Consider the following 18,425-nt stretch of genomic DNA (forward strand, 5'->3'; position numbering starts at 1 on the left):
GGTGGGACTAGAGAGAGAGGGGGGGGATTGGGTGGTGTCATGGGGGTAGAGGGAGGGGGAAGAGTCGGTGGGTTTTTCAGGATGTGAGTGAAATGGGAGGCACTACCATAATGCCAGTGGTCTTCTAGTGCCCTTCTGCTCATTTTGACAGGCTTATCGTTTTGATGGCTTTATGGTGGCTGATATTTGATAGATTAAAATGTGACACCACATTTGCTTTCATTCCCATTACTTGTGCATCAGGTGTCTATTATTGGCTTGCAGCCATGGCAGCTTTTATGCTACGTCCTGGGTTTTCACCCTGATGGTGTTTTCACTCTCCCAATAACATTTTATTTAACGAAACCTCAATACACCATTTAATTTGCGGGAGTATTTCATGTGATTAAAACATAAATAGTCAGTCGATTAGCAAACTTGTGGACTAAAATCTTTAATTGTGCAGCAGTGACACCAATATTGGCGAATTACTTTTTGTAGGGTTAAGCGTGCCGGGTGCCAGGTGTCTTACTCTACAACTCCGAGCAGCCCTGGCTATTATATTCAGTGGTGAGACGTGATGTGAGTAGTAGGGCAAACAGCGGGTGAGCCGCAAGTTGCCTACCCTTTTGCAAGGGATAGGGATGGCCCCAGAGGACAAGAGGCCAGTACACCTGAGATCAGAAGTGGGCAAGTCGATGAAATCACTCAAAACGGAACGACTAGTCAGACTGGTCAAACATTCAGAAACCCGAGGGCTACAAGGTGCACGAAGCCTGCTTGCACCATAATGGAAAGCTGATCTTAGTGGTTTCTCCAGCATGGTGAAAAGGAGAGTACATAGAGTTGCTCTGATGGATGTGGTCCGCTTAGCCACCAGTAAAGCTTTTTAAAACTGCTCCACTTGCGAGCAGATTTTTAGACTAGTGTGAGGGCAGACTGAGTGGAAGGTGAAGGGAGTACTGACAAATAAAGTGGGTCGTTTTCGCAACGGTTTGCACTAGAGTAAATGTGGCGATTCCCTTTTCACATCTCAGATTTACACCTGCTACCTAAAACTGGAGTAAATCTGGAGATGCCTGTGGCGCTGGCCATTTAGGGGCGCGGACGCGACAGGGTGATGTTCACTCCGTCGCGTGCCTTCTATAAATAAACGGGGCATTCCAGGTGGCGTCAGAACCACCGTGGAGCCCACACGAGTATCACCTCTGTCTCCGTGTCTTTGTGCAACGGGGGTGGGGAGCTCACGGGCGGCGGTAGAGGAACACCGCTAACAGTGGCGACGAAAGTGGGATCACTCCCTGGGACAGGCGGCGAAGTTCGCTCGTTGCGCAAATAATCTAATGTGAGTGCATCAGGCGAAATCTGACCGGGGAGAGACACACGCGGCCGGCGGCCATTTTGTTGAATAGGCCTCGGATGATCACGGCTTCATAACAAAGTACCCGTGAGCCATCCAAGACCAATTTTTGGAGAATCCAGTGGCGCTTAGCCACTGGAAGCAGCACGTGTCATTTCAGAATGATTTATTAAGTTTCACTGTTTTTTCAGCGAGTTTGTGGGTGAGACTCCCAAGGAGGCCTGCTGGATGCAGATTGGGGGCCTACCATGCTCAATTTTTGGACTCTCCACTTCTACCTGTTTGCCTGGCTATATTGGAAGATCAGTGCCATCTGTGGGCGGCCTGTGGACAGTGTCAAGAGTATCTACTGAAGAAGATGTTTGGTTGTGTCTGGTGGTGAGTTGCGGCCCCATCAATCGGATATCCTTGGGGTGCCTGTGCGCTTACCACCATGAGCCAAGCTGCTGCGGCTGCGGCTGCTGCACAACAACAGGCTGCTCCCGCAATTCAGCCTCCGCCCATCCTGCCGCCAAGACCTCTGCTCAAGCCACCTGGCTCCCTACAACCAATGCCTGAGTTTGATACCTCGGGCACACCTTCAAGTCTGGGACAGAGGTGGAAGATGTGGATGGACAGACTTGAGATGTACTTCAGGGCCACGATCGAGACTAGCGATGACAGTAAGTTAGCCACCCTCCTGTATTCTGCAGGCCCGGCGGTACATGATATTTCTGTCCCTGCAACCAGCGGGTGGGTCGTTTGCGGCAGCGAAGGATGCGCTCCACATCCATTTTCTGCCGATGGCAAATGCAGATTATGAACGTTTCCTTATGGGGGCTGCTCGACAAAAGGACGATGAGACTCTTGATGTTTTCTATGGGCGGCTGCGCAGACTGGCGGCGCCATGTGCGTGGAACGACCCGGAAGTCATAATTCGTAACCAGCTCATACAGGGGTGTGCCTCTGGCAAACTGCAGCGCCAGATACTGCGAGAGCCTGGCATCACCCTTCCCCGCATCCTGGAACTTGGAAGGTGCCATGAAGTGTCCGAGCTGCGGCAACTCGAATGGAAGTGGGTGTGCGCCCCGGCAAGGTGGAGGAGGTCTGCCGCCCCATGAATACCCAAGGTCCACGACCACAAGCAGCACACTCCTCATGCCTAAAATGCGGGTACGATCTCCCACACCCAGTGGAGTGCCCAGCTACGGGAGTAAAGTGCGGCCGGAGCGGGGGTGCGGACCATTTCGCCAGGATGTGCAGGACGACAGCTCCGAAGATAGTTCCCAGGGGGCCTGTCCGAGCCGGTTTCTTCCGCCCCCAGAGGGGGTCTAACGTTGCCCAGGTGTACCAGGGTGATGAAGGGGCACCTCAGGAGGATGAGGAGGAAGAAGAGGACGAAGAAAATGTTTTCTTTGTGTCCAGTGTGGGCATGCTGAGAACCCACTCCAAGAGACAGCTCAGGTGCAACATGTTGGTCAATGGGGACTCGATACCAATGCTAGTAGACACCGGTTCATCAGTAAATGTGATGGCCAGACAGCATTACAACGCGATGCAGGCCCCGCCAACGCTGGCTCCACCGAGGGCACGCATCTTCACCTTTTGGAGGCGACCAGCCCATTCCCCTGGATGGTGTGTTCGTGGCAGAAGTTCAGTACGGTGAGTCGTTCATCCGTGCCAGATTTTATGTCACACCGGTGAGCAACAACACGTTGCTGTGCGGCTGCAGAGGCCCTTGGCATTGTGACATTCGCTTATTCGGTGTACCTGGATGATGTGACATTCGCTTATTCGGTGTACCTGGATGATGTACAAGTGCTCCTCGCCAAACACATCTCCCTGTTTGAAGGCATTGGACAGTTGGTGGGTGAGTCTGTACGGCTACACATTGATGAGTCGATCCAGAGAGCTGGACAACCTCGTAGGTTTGGGCATCATTGAGAAGGTTGAATGCCCCACTCCATGGGTCTCGCCCATTGTCATCGCACGCAAGCCCAAAAAGCCCGACGCAGTGAGGATCTGCATGGACATGCGACTCCCCAACAAGGCAATAAAGAGAGGGCGGCATTTAACCCCCACCATCGATGACATAGCAGAACTGCAGGGGGCGAAGTTCTTCTCTAAACTGGACCTAAGAGCAGGAGCGTCTATTGCGGGGGCTTGACCCCACCTTCGTCCAGTGCCTCTTCCCCCTCTGTTGTCAGTGCTGTCCGCCCTCGGCTCACCCAGTCTCTTGAAGAAGCTGGCATTTCTGGTCACTGATGATGTCCCGTCGGAGGCGGTCAGCATAGATCCCTTCACCGCCACGACATCCAGGGGAGCGGGTTCATACGTGAGGGACAGTTTGCCCTGTGGGTGGCGATTCCTCACTAGCACCTCATCCCCCAGATGAGGTCACCACCCGTCTCCGCCAGAAGGCGGCCATGGAACGGGCTGTAGACACTTTCGCCTTTACATCCTGGGGCGACCCGTAACTGTGGTCACAGACCACAAACCTCTGTTGCCAATCATGGCTGGTTCTTCCTCCAGACCACCAGTGAGAATAGAGCGCTGGATGCTCGCACTACTCGAGTATGGTGTATCGTTAATATATCATCCCGGGGCCAACAACGCTGCGGACTACCTCTCTAGACATCCAAGAGGGGGCTCTCCTGCATCCACGTCAGTAGAAGAGGCCGACGAACATGTTCGCCTGGTCGTAGAAACGGCCACCCCTAACTCCATGCAGGTGGAGGAGCTGGAGCTGGCGTCAAAGAAGGACGAGTGCTTCGCCATACTGAAGGCGGCCATGGAACAAGGTGCCTGGAAGACGGTGTTGGAAGCCTTAGACCGAAGAACGAGTGAGGCCAGAGTGGCTCTGGAGCAACTACGGCGAGTGCGCGAAGAACTGACATTCTCGGAGTCGGGGCTCTTACTGAGAGGAGAAAGGATCGTGGTGCCCCAGACCAAAATCCTACAGGTCCTCGCCCTGGCGCACCAGGGTCATCAAGGAGCCCCCAAGACAAAGGCTCGTCTCCGCCAGAAGGTGTGGTTCCCGGAGCTGGAGCGGAGAGTGGAGGAGTTTGTGGCATCGTGCGTGTGGTGCCAGGCCGCGTCAGCGGCCCAGCACGAACCGTCCATCGAAACAATGCCAAGAGGGACAAGACCATGGGAAGTGGTGAATGCGGACTCTGGATCCACATCGAGGGGCACTCATTTCCTGGTGGTGGTGGACGAATGGTCTCGATATCCCGAGGTCTAATTCATAGAGTCAGTGGCGTTTGATAAGGTGGTGATAGCACTGGAGAAGATTTTTGCCACTCATGGCCTACCCTCTGTTCTGTGTTCCGACAATGGGGCACCATTCCAAGGCGAGAGTTTGGCTGATCTCGTGAAGGACTATGGCATTCAACACAGAAGGGTCACCCCGCTCTGGCCTCGGGCCAATGGAGAGGCAGAGCGCATGATGCGCACACTTAACAAAGTATTCAGGATGCCCAGGGAAAAGGCGAGTGTTTACAAAGGGCGCTGTATGTATTTCTGCGGGGATACCGGACCACACCCCATTCATCAACTGGTGTGGCACCTGCAGAGGCTCTATTCCAACGATGTCCGAGAGACGTCATACCTGAGGTGGGGGATCGAGAGCCGGCTGTCATTGACAACGAACAAGTGGAGGACGACAGACTGGCAAGGATGCAGATGGAAAATATCCAAAGAGGTCTGAGACACCCAAATATCGCCCTGGGGGATGAGGTGCTAGTGAGGAATCGCCACCCACAGGGCAAACTGTCCCTCATGTATGAACCCGCTCCCCTGGATGTCATGGCGGTGAAGGGATCTATGATGACCGCCTCCGACGGGACATCATCAGTGACCAGAAATGCCAGCTTCAAGAGACTGGGTGAGCCGAGGGCGGACAGAACTGACAACAGAGAGGGGGAAGAGGCACTGGACGATGGTGGGGGGTCAAGCCCCCACAATAGACTCTCCTGCTCGTGGAGGACCAGGCGATGGCACACCGGCCAGAGACGTCGGCAGGAGGTACCCCCTGAGAACAGGGTGTGGGAAACCTGCCCGTCTCACTGTGACAGACTGAGCTGGAAGGCTGGCTGGCGGACGTGTTTATGCTGTTGAAAGCACCATCGGGAGATCCAGGGTGGCTGTCAATAAATTGGGGATTATTAGGGTTGTATTGTGTGCTGTGAAATGTTTGATAGTTAGATCCTCTCTTTTTCAAGTTTTGTTGTTATGGAAAAGGAGGAGTGTGGCGCTGGCCCTTTAAGGGCGCGCACGCGACGGGGTGACGTTCACTCCGTCGCGTGTCTCTTATAAATAAACAGGGCGTTCCCGGTGGCGTCAGAACCACCGTGGAGCCCACACGAGTATCACCTCTGTCTCTGTGGGTGGCTCACGGGCGGCGGTAGCAGAACACCGCTAACAATGCCCAGAGTATCTTTGAGGTGCACTTTTGTAAATCACATTTACACATAAGCATCTCAAAAAATGCTCCAGGGGATTCCATGTTTGGCCGCGATCAATTCAGCGCGGGACATTTTGGCGGGGACGGCAGGGCACATGGACATTTCGGCGGGGCCGGCAGGGCACATGGACATTTCAGCGGGGGACATTTCGGCGCCGCCGGCAGGGCACAGGGACATTTCGGCGGGGCCGGCAGGGCACATGGACATTTCGGCGCGGGACGTTTCGGCCCATCTGGCAGGGCGCAGGGACATTTTGGCTCGGGAAGACCACAAAGTGCATTATAAACATTATATCCTGCACCTGTAACATGCATGAGTTACAGGTTCATAAAGAGATAATTGTCCGTTTATCTCCGGAAATCTTACAAAAATATGCCCGAACAGTCAAACAGTGGGAAAGAATAGCCTCCAAGCTGAAAAGAGTGGGCTGTGGAGGGACGGGTCCCCGGCATCTGGGAAGGGGGCTTGTTTTTGAATCTGTCCGTTACCTCGGGCCCAATTGTGAGAGACTCGTGCAAAACATCTCGGGCCTTTTAAGGCTGGGGCTCGTGAGGTCGCCGATTGAAAAGAAAACGAAAGCGGCGGCGGCCTACATCGGCTCAAATAATTATATTCTGAACGCTCTCCAAAAATGCGTGTACAGGGGGTGAAAACTCGAAAGTCACTTATTGCCACTTTTAACAGCTAGGGCACTGTGCGCGTGAAGTGTTCCGCATGTATAGTTTCATGTCAGCCCCGAGCTTAACACGTGTGGCAGAATAGTATGTGCAAGTATTGCTTGAAATGACTAATAAGGGGGGGGGGGTGGACAGGAGGCTCACTCGTTAAATTGGATTGCACCTGTGCTAATGTGCAGCATGCAATGTCAGTATCCCACACATTGGTGTTTGTTCAGAGAAGCAGGATGTGCTGCATGGAGGCTCGCACACCCCGGAGACCCAGAATGAGACAATAGCTGCAATTCCTTCCAGCCGTTTGCTTTTGGTAAATAACATTAGCCTGCTGCTCCCACTTCATCAGCTGCAAAGTTTAGCGCCACAACTGGGGCCGAGGGCCTGATTCTGAGCAACACGTAAAATAAGAAAAGTGTTATTCCTGATGAAAGGACCTTTTCTCATGTGCTCCATATTAGTATCTATATAAATACAGGCACTTAATATGGAGCAAAAAAGAGAAAATCGTTTTTGCATCATGAAGCAGCACTTTTTATATTTTACATGGAGTTCAGACTCAAGCCCTGAATGCTTTGCACTATATCAATACAATGTGTAATGACATTACTATGAGTTACTTGTTGGCTGGCGGTAAGGAAGTGAAACTCCTCATCGTACACAGAAATATCTACTAAGCTGCTAAAAACAAAGTTATTTAACTAACACCTTTTACAAATGTACTTTCTCCACCCTGTTCTACTGCAACCCTTGGAACTCTTTCTCAACACTGTCACTGAACAGGTACCAACCTCTTCACTACCTATGTATTACCTGTCCTACTGTACTAAGTAACTAGCTGTAACAGCGCCACAATGCCTCTGGGCCGCTGGGCGCTTTATAAATTCAAATAAAATAAAATAAAAGTTGTGGCTTCTGACGTAAACACTAGCTGCAGTTCAAATCATCCGCAGATGGTCACGGCCTACAAAGCACAGCGTAGTGGCCCCTGTGGTTCGCGGGTATAGGCTAGGGCATAGCGCTTGTAAAGGTGCCCCTTGCACAGAACTGAGAGCAGCTCTAGCGTCGCCTGTTACGGCCCAAGTACGATCCAATCTTAGAATGTTCTTGACACCACACATCTCAGCCAGCAGAGTCCGCTGTGGGAATCTGGGCAACGGCTGCTTACAGGTCAAACCTGCCACCCACTGGGGCTTTCTCGCACATAGTATTTGCTGCGTGGGTGACCTTTCAACCCAAAGAGGTAAAATAAAACCTAACCTGTTTTCCATCTTACCTAACGAACTCCTAGCTGAGTCCTGTTGCGGTCTACGGAAGACAATTAAAACCCCTGAAGCAGATCTATGCACAAGTAGTCAATGTAATGCCATATTTATTTAACTTCGGGATGGACTGTGTCCTGAGCTGAAAAGTAATGTTTTGCTTTGTGGGGAAAAAAAAGTGGGGAACTACAATGTTCACAACAGTCAAAAGGTGTTACTTTTGCATAAATGCTGCACAGGCGACATATCTAACAGTCTGTTGTTAAAAGTAGCGTTTGTTACACTTTGTGGAACGACTGATCACAAAATGCACCCACTAGAACTCCTTTTGTCACTATAGAGCGGTGTAGGATAGTGACTGCACCATACAGTTTCGCTGCGCCCGGTTTGGGTGTTTTTTCCCCATTTTGTTTGGCACAAGGGTGTTTAGACGTGGCTGCAATGTCAGCCACATCCAAAAGTCCCTCACGCCAAATAGACGGCAGCAGAAAGGCTTCCGCGCCAAAGTGGGCGGGCTGAAATGGCCACGTGTCGAAGCAGTCGCGCCAAACCGGCCAGCGGCAAAAACGGCACCAAAACAGGGTGTACCGAAGTGATGCAGTGAAGTCACAAGAAATATGCCCTAACTTTAGAAGTGCAATCTTTATGAAGAGTGTAAGCTATCTTTAGGTTGTCAGACATTGGGGCTGCGCCTGTCCAAGAAAATGGGGTTCTTGTGGCAAAGCTCAGTGCTGGGTGAGTAAAACACAACCTAGCGATGTGTTAAAAATAACCTATGAACCATGTTCGACTTATTATTATGACAGTAATTGATGTCCTAACCACTTACAAACACCCTCACCAACAGATGGTTTTCGTACCTATGTAAATTGAAATGGATTTATGGAGTTTGATGATAAACTTGTTAAAAATTTCAAATGCAAACAGAGCGCCTGCCTTGGGGTAAATCTCCTTTACAATTTTATTTAGATATTGTTAGGGAACATTTTAATTCCCGTGACAATTCCCTTTAACCTTAGAGACCCCCAGCTCTTTTGCAGGACTCAGGGTTTTTTAAATTTGAATCCTGAGTGAGTGGGACCTTTTTTCCTCACTCGTGTTTTCCTGAATATTATTTTCTAGGTTCATTACTATTTTATGGAGTCTGGTAAACTCCATAAGCATCTGCTTTTGCATTGTGACGCACAGCACATTTTGTGCAGTGCTGAGAAGTCATTGGACTTCTCTTAATGTTTAATTACATTTTCTTGGGTGAACTACTGTTCCCAAGAATAGTTAGATGACCCCTGTCTGTCTTACCTTTACCTTATGTGTCCAGCACACACCACCCTATGTGGAGTGCTGGGGGGGTTAGCTAGTAATTTCTTTAACCCATTCCTCATGTAACATTTTGTTACACTAACTCACTTGAATGCCTGGTGGCATTGGTTTCTTTTTTACTACCTAGTGACATGTTCCTGCAGGCTGATACTTCAGCTGCAGTGCTGCACGCAAGGGTGACCCATTTTCATAAAATGGCACCCGTCTTCTTTTTTTGCCATTTCTTGTTGGTTAGTTTCTGCTAGGCGTTTACTCTGTTTGCATCAGGTTTGAGCCCTATGTGTAGTTTGTCTTTGGCGGGCTTCAGCCTTGAGGTCCGCCCAGGCTCCAGTGTGTCTGGAAAGGAAGGAAATGAGGGAGGGTCCTGAAACTTCTCTCTCCTTTGTCTCTAGGTGTGCCTGAGTGAAATCAGTTCCTATTGGACGGCTGGCTGTCCTAAAAGGACTGCCACCCTGCTGTGTGATTCACAGCCTAGGGCTGTGAATGAATGGGAACATGCATAAAAAGCGGGTCTAGGAGGTGAGTCGACCCCTGGAGGACAGAATCTGAAGCAGAAGATGAGAGAATACGCCAGCAGCACCCTCCTAAATCGGGAGGTGCACGGTGAAGCCCTGCAGCTGTGCTGTCCCCATTTTTGAATAGACCGGGAAGACCCATAAAGGACGACTTCCTCCCTTAGGCTGATGGATCAACTAGCCTCGATACAAATTCTTTTTTGGCACAACCCCCGACTTGCTGCCACTTAACAATGCTGCAGAAGCCCCAATACCCGGGGTACCTCGACCACTTGTGAGTGCATTGTCTTCTGAAGCCCGATTCCGGCCAGATCTACATAGGCATCCAGAGGCCCCTACAGAAGCAAGAAATCCACGTCCAGAGTCACTCACCAGAGCCCAGGATTGAGGGATCAACGAAATCCTATCCTGAGTTTTTCGTTCTTCGTTGGCGCTGAAGAAAAGGTGCCAAAACCATAAAGAGCCGTTGAATCAAAGGTAATCCATTACTGCTGAGTCCTCTCTCGAGTGCTGCTGCAGGAACTCGCCAGACGTCTTCCATTTTGTCACCACGACCAAGGACCAGGTACAAGGGTCTACTGCATTGCATTGTGAAGGCAACCAGCTGGAACACTTTGTTTATTTTCAAGGTACTGTGGGGCTTGGTGTCTTTTATCCTTTTGCCATTTGGGGTGCTTCCTACCTTTTTGGGAGTGCTTTGTAACCCAACACCAAGTTGACCTCAACTTACCTCCATTGGCCTTACAGCTTGTGCTTTCTAAAGGTGACTCCTCTTGAGTTACTGTGATTTCTCTTTTGAACTCTGACTATTCAAGAACATCTTTCCAAGAAGAAGCGCATCTGAACGTTGACTTTGTCCATTGACTTTGGCTGTCCTTGCTCCCTAAAGGCTGCCATCTGAACCTATTGGCGTTGGCAGTGCTTGTTCCCTTATATGTCTTAAATATTCAACACTTTAATGCTGGGGTATTTGACTTCCTGCATCCCTTTGGGGGAATCTAACTGTTCTTATAACCTATCAGTCTGTTCTGATGTAACCCTAACATTTCTTTCCTTTAAAACTCAATATTGAAAAGGTGATACTATATAAATGTTATGCTGACCTCAAATGACGTTACCTCTGGGTGCTGGAACATATGTAACATGTGAATGAATTAATCCCCTGCTTTATTGCTCAGTTTTTTTTTTAATTGAATCCTTACTTGGAATTAATGTTACAGCCAATTACTGCTTTTTAAAGAATGATTTAAATATCTTTGTGTATAAATAATGTATTTTAACTTTAAGTGTGTATGTGTTTACTTGGATATCTGTATGGTTCCATGTCATTTCATCGTGGGATGTTTTTTCGTGGGGTTTTTTACCACAAATGTTTTATCGGAAAAAAACCCACCTTTTTTATTTTTTGGGGGGGTCCTTAACCCCAACCCACCCATTCCCTTTCAGTTTATATCTATTACCAAAAACACATATACCATAAATAATTGTTTTACCCACCCCCCCCCAAAAAGGTTTTTTTCCAATAAAACATTTGCGGTTAAAAAAAAACACGAAAAAACGTCCCGCGATTAAAGGACGTTGTACCATCTGTATTTACTGGTTTCATTGCACAGATCTACATCTCACATTACCCCTCTTAAGATAAGCCTGGCTGCTCAGTCACACTACCAACTTGTGGAGTACAGGTCTATATTAAAAGGTGTGAAGTCCTGTGTAGTCCCACACCAGTTGGGACTGCATTAATTCTTACCTAACAGATATATGTAACACTAGGTTGTGTGTTACTCACCCCCAGTGAGCTGCTCCACCAGAAACCCTTTTTCTTGGACAGGCGTAGCCCCATGGTCTGAAAACCCAAAGGTAGCTTACAATTTAGACGCAGACCAGTGCCGCAGCCTGCTACCTATCTCGACATATTCATTGCTGACTAGAGGGAGAACAGGGACAACAATTTTGAAGCACTTTTCTTAGCCAGAGGCAGTACAGAGCATGCCTTTCGTAACCCTACAATGAGTCAGGAAACACTTGGAGATAAATTGATCAGACTCGATAGGCTATCCATCACAGAGATTAACAAATACTGGGAACGAGGCTCAATGAGAAAATACCTCCCAAAACATGAAATACCTAGGGGAATAAATGTGTATCTTACCAGATTTTATAATAGCGAAGATCTAGACTTAGCTGAAAAATGGGAAGAGAACCTTAATGCCAGCTCGAGTTATGACAGAGCTACTTATTGAACACGCAGATAGAGAACACGAAAGAATTGTAGCGCAAATAGGTTTTACAAAAGGAAATTGACATGCCTGCACATGATTGAACAGAAATCACAAAACCTTAAATGAAATATTTCGTAGACATCAAGAGTAGGTAAACCTAAGAAAAAAGGAGATTACATGTATGGTAGAGTCGACACTTTTCAACCAAGTATGATAATTTGAAAACAACTCGCTCACAGGATAGCACACCAAACACATCTCTGGCAAGCTACGACACTGAGGATGAAAGCGAGAGTTCCAACCAGGAAACAGGCAAGTAACATGAGTATTTCAAATAGTGGAGGAATAATAACAAATAAAAAAACGTTTAGATCAGATAAGAAGATTCAAGCGAGGCAAATGACAGGACACGTCCAAACATGTGCGTTTTGCAGACCCACTCTCCACAGATATCAGAACACCGAACACAGATATAGGGGAGGAGAGGCAGAAGAAGAGGGAGGAGGGAGATGCCCAACCCAGCCAAGAACACAAGCGGACCACAGGAACCAACAGACATGCTCAAGGTAGACCCATTTGAGGTTAATCTGGTGACTAACCTGTGACATAGGATATTGGAGCAGCTAGAAATGCAAGTTCTAAACAAGGAATTGTTATTCTTCACCTCCCCTAACCATTGATTACGTAGAGACTGAAATTGAGATCTTTAAATTCATTAGAAAATGAAAAGAAAAATGCTCACCATAAATCTATGAAAGAAGAGGCTCCAACCGAGAGAATCAGACCCAGTACATTTACAGTGTAGGATTTAGAGAACACCAAATGACTCATCACTGCATGACGATATTCTAGTGATGGGCTCACAAATAGTTGAGGACTTAATTCAGATGGCTTGGCAGATTCAACACTAAGAGTGAAATCTAATTTCACACCAGCTACCACTCTTGAAAGCAATATCGAGACATTTCACAAAGCAGTATTATTTGATTTGCATAAACATATGGATAAGATGGCCAACAAGGACCATCCCTTATGAATTCCAAACCTTGAATATAGAGCGCTAGACAATCTGGCCAGGGATGAATCCATCATTATCATGGAGGCGCATAAGGGGGGGGCAACATTATTTTAGACAGACAGGACTATGTCAGCATGAGACGTAAACATCTGAATAACCCCATGAGCAACATTTTGAAAGAAAATAATTAGTGATTAAATGGCATAGTAAAGGAATTTTACTTGATGAAGACAGGACTTTCCTTTACCAAGAGGCACTAACGTTACCCATAATATACTTCCTGCCCAAGATCCATAAAGCATTAGAACATCTACCAGTAGTAAGACCTATACTCTGTGGAATGTGTTGGATTACGGAAGGTGCAGCCAAGCATATAAACCAATATCTACAGCCTATGGTGCTGGACCTACAATCCTATGCCGCAGACTCGACACACTTCATTGAGCAGGAACATTTTAATCTTGCAACATTCGATGTAAAGGCCTTGTATACATCAATCTACAATGATTTGGCCATGAAATCATTAGAGTATCATTCTTCCCCAATATTTGCAACCTACTACCTGTGCTTGGAAGCCATAAAAGATTGTTGTTCTCTTTGAAGAACAATGAGTTTTTATATTTGATATTGAATATTACTAATAAGTTAGGTGTGGCCATGGGAGCACCTATGTGCCTTCACTGGCTAATCTTTTTATGGCCCGATATGAACAAAAAAATGCTTTAAAACATAATTATTATCCAAACATATACATGAATGGCATCTCTATATCCACGACCTATTTCTAATATGGGATTGAACCCTAGAGGAATTCACTGAATACACACAATACCTAAATGAGAATACCTTTGAACTGCTTTCCGTCACCCCATCTTCTCATTCACTTATCTTGTCCCTCTCACTTACTCGGGAAGGAAGAAGTTCAAAAGGGACAGCCTGTTCTCCAACCCAGGCCTCCTTATCTCTACCTACATCAGTGCTTCCTCCAGACACTTGCCAACATCCTCTTTGGTGTTCCCTCACCAGACCTATGGATCCCTCCTATGGTCACGGCTCTCTCTCCTTTATCCTCTCCCATTAATGGTGGCACTCGTTGGGGGCCCTCTTGGCCTCATTCCATTCCTCCAAGATCCTCATTAATGTCCTGTGCTCTTGGCACAATTTCGTCTCCCAAGTCTTATCAACTTCTTCCTTCTTCTTTCTCCTGCTACTCCCTCTAGCATATCTCTGGCTCCTCTATCACCTCCTTCTTCCGCCCCCCTCTCTGGCATCTTCCTCCTCCTCCCTGGCTACTAGGCCACCTCCTGCTACCACCTCTGCCCGCTCTCTGGCCCCTCTACCACCTCTGATGGGCGTTCCGCTTGCCTGTACCCCACCCCAGAAGTCTTTCAAAAGTGGCAACCTGTTCCACGTCGCTACTCTCCACTGCCGTTCTGCTGTCAAACACTCCTCAAACATTTGCCACCTCCTTGAAGAACTTGACCTGGATGTCCTCGCTCTCCCCCCGAGACATGGTTCATGGCCAGCTCTGTCATGAGTGACACACTCCTCCCGGATGGCTACAAGATCCTCTCCAAACCCAGAACCAACCGCCCTGGAGGTGAAGTAGCTCTGATCTTTCCGAGTGTGTCCCTGATTCTGTCATTCCTATGCAGACCAACTCCTTTTTTTGAATGCCTGCTGCTCTAGTTCTCCTGGCCTCTCTCTGACTGTGGCCACCATCTATAGGCCACCTGGCCAGGTCGCCCTCTTCCTCTCAGAATGGGTTCACCTCTCCTCTCTCCTTGCCTCTATCTCTTACCTCCTCCGTGACCTCAACATTCCCCTGGATGCTTCTAATCCCTCCTAGGGGCTCATCCGAAACCTCTGCGACACTTTCAATTCTACCCTCTGGTCTGACACACTCTGCCAGACACACCTTGGATGTTCTCATCTCCTCAGACATCCTTCTCTCTAACCCTCTTACCACTCTTCTCTTGGACTCATCACTTTCTGCTCTCTCACTTGAAACTGTCCCCCAGGCTAAGCCTACCCCAGTATGGCCACCTACCTTCTCGGACATTCAGCCCATGAAGAATGTTAGTGGATGCCTTTGCTGCTATTTTCTCTGCTCCACCTATGGCTGTCTCACACTCTGAGACAACCCTCTCCAACCTGCATGTTTCTATCTCCAACACTCTGGGCTTCCTTGCCATGAGAATTGGCCTGAACCCTACCTCCAAGTGCAACTCTTGGTGTGACTCTGACCTCGCTGTTCTGAAACGCAAGTGCAGGGTGGCTGAGAGGAAGTGGAGGGTCTCGGATGAACCCTCTGACAAAGTGGCCTGCCGCCTGCTCCAAAGGCATTACAGACTCTGGCCTATCCACGAAGAGAGCCCTCATCCAAACCTGCGCGTCTGTGGCCTCTAACAACACTCCCGCCTTCCCTCTTAAAAATCTGAAACGCGCTGGCCAATCCTGCTGCAGTCTCAACATCTCCTGTCCCTCCCAGGTCCTCTGTACAGCTCTGGCTTCTTGCTTCACCACCTCTCCCTCTACGCCTCTCGGTTCCCCTCTGGCCTCCTCTACCCCTCCTCCTTCCCTCCGACAACACCGGATGGCCTTTCTAGACAAGTCCGATATTTGCAGTGTTGTCCAAACAGGTGCTCCCCTTCTCCTCCAGAACCATTAAAGATCACATTGATACTCTCGCTCCAGCCTTGGCCGATTTCTGCAATCACTCTTTTGCCACTGTATCCTTCCCCTCTCTCCTCAATCACTCCCTTGTGTAACCTCTCCTTTAAAAAGCCTTCTGCCGATTCTACCTGTCCGTCAAACTACCGCCCAATCTCATCACTCTTTTCCTGGGCAAACTCCTGGAAAAGTTGGCAATTTCCCAGCTTACTCTCCACACTGAATCAGTTGGTTCTCTTCATGTCCATCAGTTTGGCTTCAGAGTAGCGAGAGGCACGGAAACTGCTCTCCTGAACACCCGTGAAGCTCTGCTTACTATCCTTGATTCCAACCTTCCGCCTGTCTTCATCCTCCCTGATCTTTCCTCTGCTTTTGACATGGTCAATCATGCCATGCTGATCAATCTACTCTGGGAAAACCTGGGCATCCCGGGTCAGGCCCTGGAGTGGTTGACCTCCTTCCTCCTGGACCAACCTTCCCAGGTCCAACTTGGGTCCTTTCTCTTCACCACCTCCCTCTCCACATTTGGCGTTCACCAGGGCTCTAACCTCTTGCCCTGGCTCTTCAATTTCTACTTGACCCCTTTGGCCCGCCTGATCTCTACCTTCTCTTCTAACTTTCAGTGGTATGCGGATGACACCCAGCTCTCTTTCAGGCTCCCCTCAGCCTCCTTCTCTCTCGCTCATTCCTGACTGTCTATCCGGGATTCAGGATTGGTGCACCTCCAATGATCTCCGCCTTAATGCCAGTAAGACAGAGATCCTTCTCATCGGGACTCTTGCCTTCCCTCTCTCTCTGGCAGCCCTTCCTGGGCCCTCTTCCTTCGCCTGTGAGGCAAAAAACCCTAGCATCATCTTCAACTCTACTCTCTACTTCTCTCCTCCCATCACAGACCTTGCCAAGAAGGCCCACTACCAGCTGCACTTCCTCAGAGATATTCTTCCTTTTCTCACTTCCCCCAGAGGCTCACGGTCCCCAGAGCCCTGGTTATCTCTAGGCTTGACTACTGCTACAGCCTCCTTCCTCTACTCTCTAACTAATCCAGAACAGGACTGCAAGACTTGTCCTTGGCCTCAAGCCCATGGACCGTATCTCTCCAGCCCTGAAATCACTCTACTGGCTCCCGATATCTGCAAGGATCAAGTTCAAGATCCTCTGCATCGCCCACAAGGCCTTCTGTGGCCGGGGCCCGCATTACATCCAACTCTCTTACTGAATAACTTCCCTTTCAAGCCCATCCCTCAGCTACCTCGAACTCCCTGAGGGTCAGACGCTTCTCCAGGCAGAAAGTGGGGGTGCATCTCTCTCCTCTGCAAGTGCCTCCTTCTGGCATGGCCTCCCTGCCCCTTCCAAACTTGAGCCGGATCACCTGATGTTCCCGGAAACAGCTCAAGACCTTCCTTTTCTCCTCCGCCTTCTCTCTCCCTTTCTGAACTACCTGTCTGCTGCACCGACTAGTTGCTTGGCTACCAGGCTCCTCCATGATCAGTAGCCTTGCACTGCCACTGGGTCCACAGAGCACTTGGGGGCTGTAACTGCAACCTTGCAGTCCCCTGCCTTCTTGCATTTACCCAGAGCCGCACTGGCCAGGCTGCACTGGCACTTTCCCCTCCTCCTCTCCCCCCTCGCACTTACACGATCTGAATAAAACAAGGCCTAGTAAGATCGTTTGTCTAGTCTCGCTCTGTCGTCCCTCCCTTATCTTGCCGCGCCTAGAAACAATTGTGTACAGGCATGTTATAAATGACATGACCTATATCATATGAGCAACACTGAAATTGCATTTCTGGATTTAACCATTTACATTAAGGAGAAACATACCCGTGCATATAGAAAACCAAACTGAGGTAAACTCTACCTTATAGGCTACAAGCTGCCATAAGCAAAAGATCATAAAAAATATCCCAGTTGTTGAACTTATTTGAGCTAGACGGAACTGTAGTAAAATGGAAATTGCAACAAGTTTAAACAGAGGTAACACTGATAAAGATCTCAATGATGCCATCGGAAAAGCGACAACTAAACCAAGAGAGGATTTATACAAAAGGAGGAATCTAAGGAAACATGACAAAATTAGATTCATCACTCAATATAGTAACAGCACACAAATAAACAACATTCCTAAACGCTGGCACCTTCTCCAAATGGATGATTGCCTTAACCTGTATATGGGAGACAAGCCTACTATAGTTTTCAAGAAGTACCCTACTGTTCATAACAGACTGTGCCCAAGCTATATGACACCTATTAAACAATCCAGTAATTGGCTAACATTGGCTTAATCTGTTTCAGGATGTTATACATTTGTCACCTGCTCGATGTGTCCCCATGCACTGGACAACACTCACAAATATACTTCTCGGAATGTACCTGAAATGTATGTTAAATAATTTCTAAACTGCTGCAGCACATTTCTTTACGTTATCATTTGCATTTGTAACAAATACTACGTTGGCAATACGATTTGGAGAATTGAGAATACGAATCACAGCATTTTAACACTTTGACCAGCACAGAAATGAGATTCCCACTGACGCACCATTGGAGCAAGCAGAAGGATGTCATTTTTATTTTGCTATTGATCACGTGAAATCATCCATCAGATGCAGTGACCGAGGAAAAAACTCCAAGAAGAAAAGAAGCACGATACATCTGTCTACTGAGAAGTACAATTTAGGGACTTGATACTGATGGTGAATTGGAAGTGTCTTGCTGAATAACGTTTTGGTCTCAACTTTCTTTAAATTCTTATCCAGTTACCTGCTACATTGGCTTAGAGCATATTGAATCAGTATATATCGGATGACCATCATCACATTATGAATCATATATACAACGACCTTAGTTTAATTGTGAGAATACAACAGAGCAGTTGTCATTGAGCCCTGAGGTATTTGATATATATAGTTCAAGAATGTTTATTATCCTTTAATTTGAGAACATTCAATTGAGAGAATGAG

At 48.2% G+C, this 18,425-nt stretch overlaps 1 protein-coding gene across 1 annotated transcript in view; it reads left to right on the top strand.

Annotated features, from left to right (window-relative positions):
• CYBC1 (cytochrome b-245 chaperone 1) overlaps positions 1-18,425 on the top strand; it is a 281,444-nt gene that overhangs the window by 119,382 nt on the left and 143,637 nt on the right. The gene's annotated exons all lie outside the window — the stretch shown is intronic.

Source organism: Ambystoma mexicanum, chromosome 3q, assembly GCF_040938575.1.
Source record: "Ambystoma mexicanum isolate Mex_15411 chromosome 3q, UKY_AmexF1_1, whole genome shotgun sequence".
NCBI lineage: Eukaryota > Metazoa > Chordata > Amphibia > Caudata > Ambystomatidae > Ambystoma > Ambystoma mexicanum.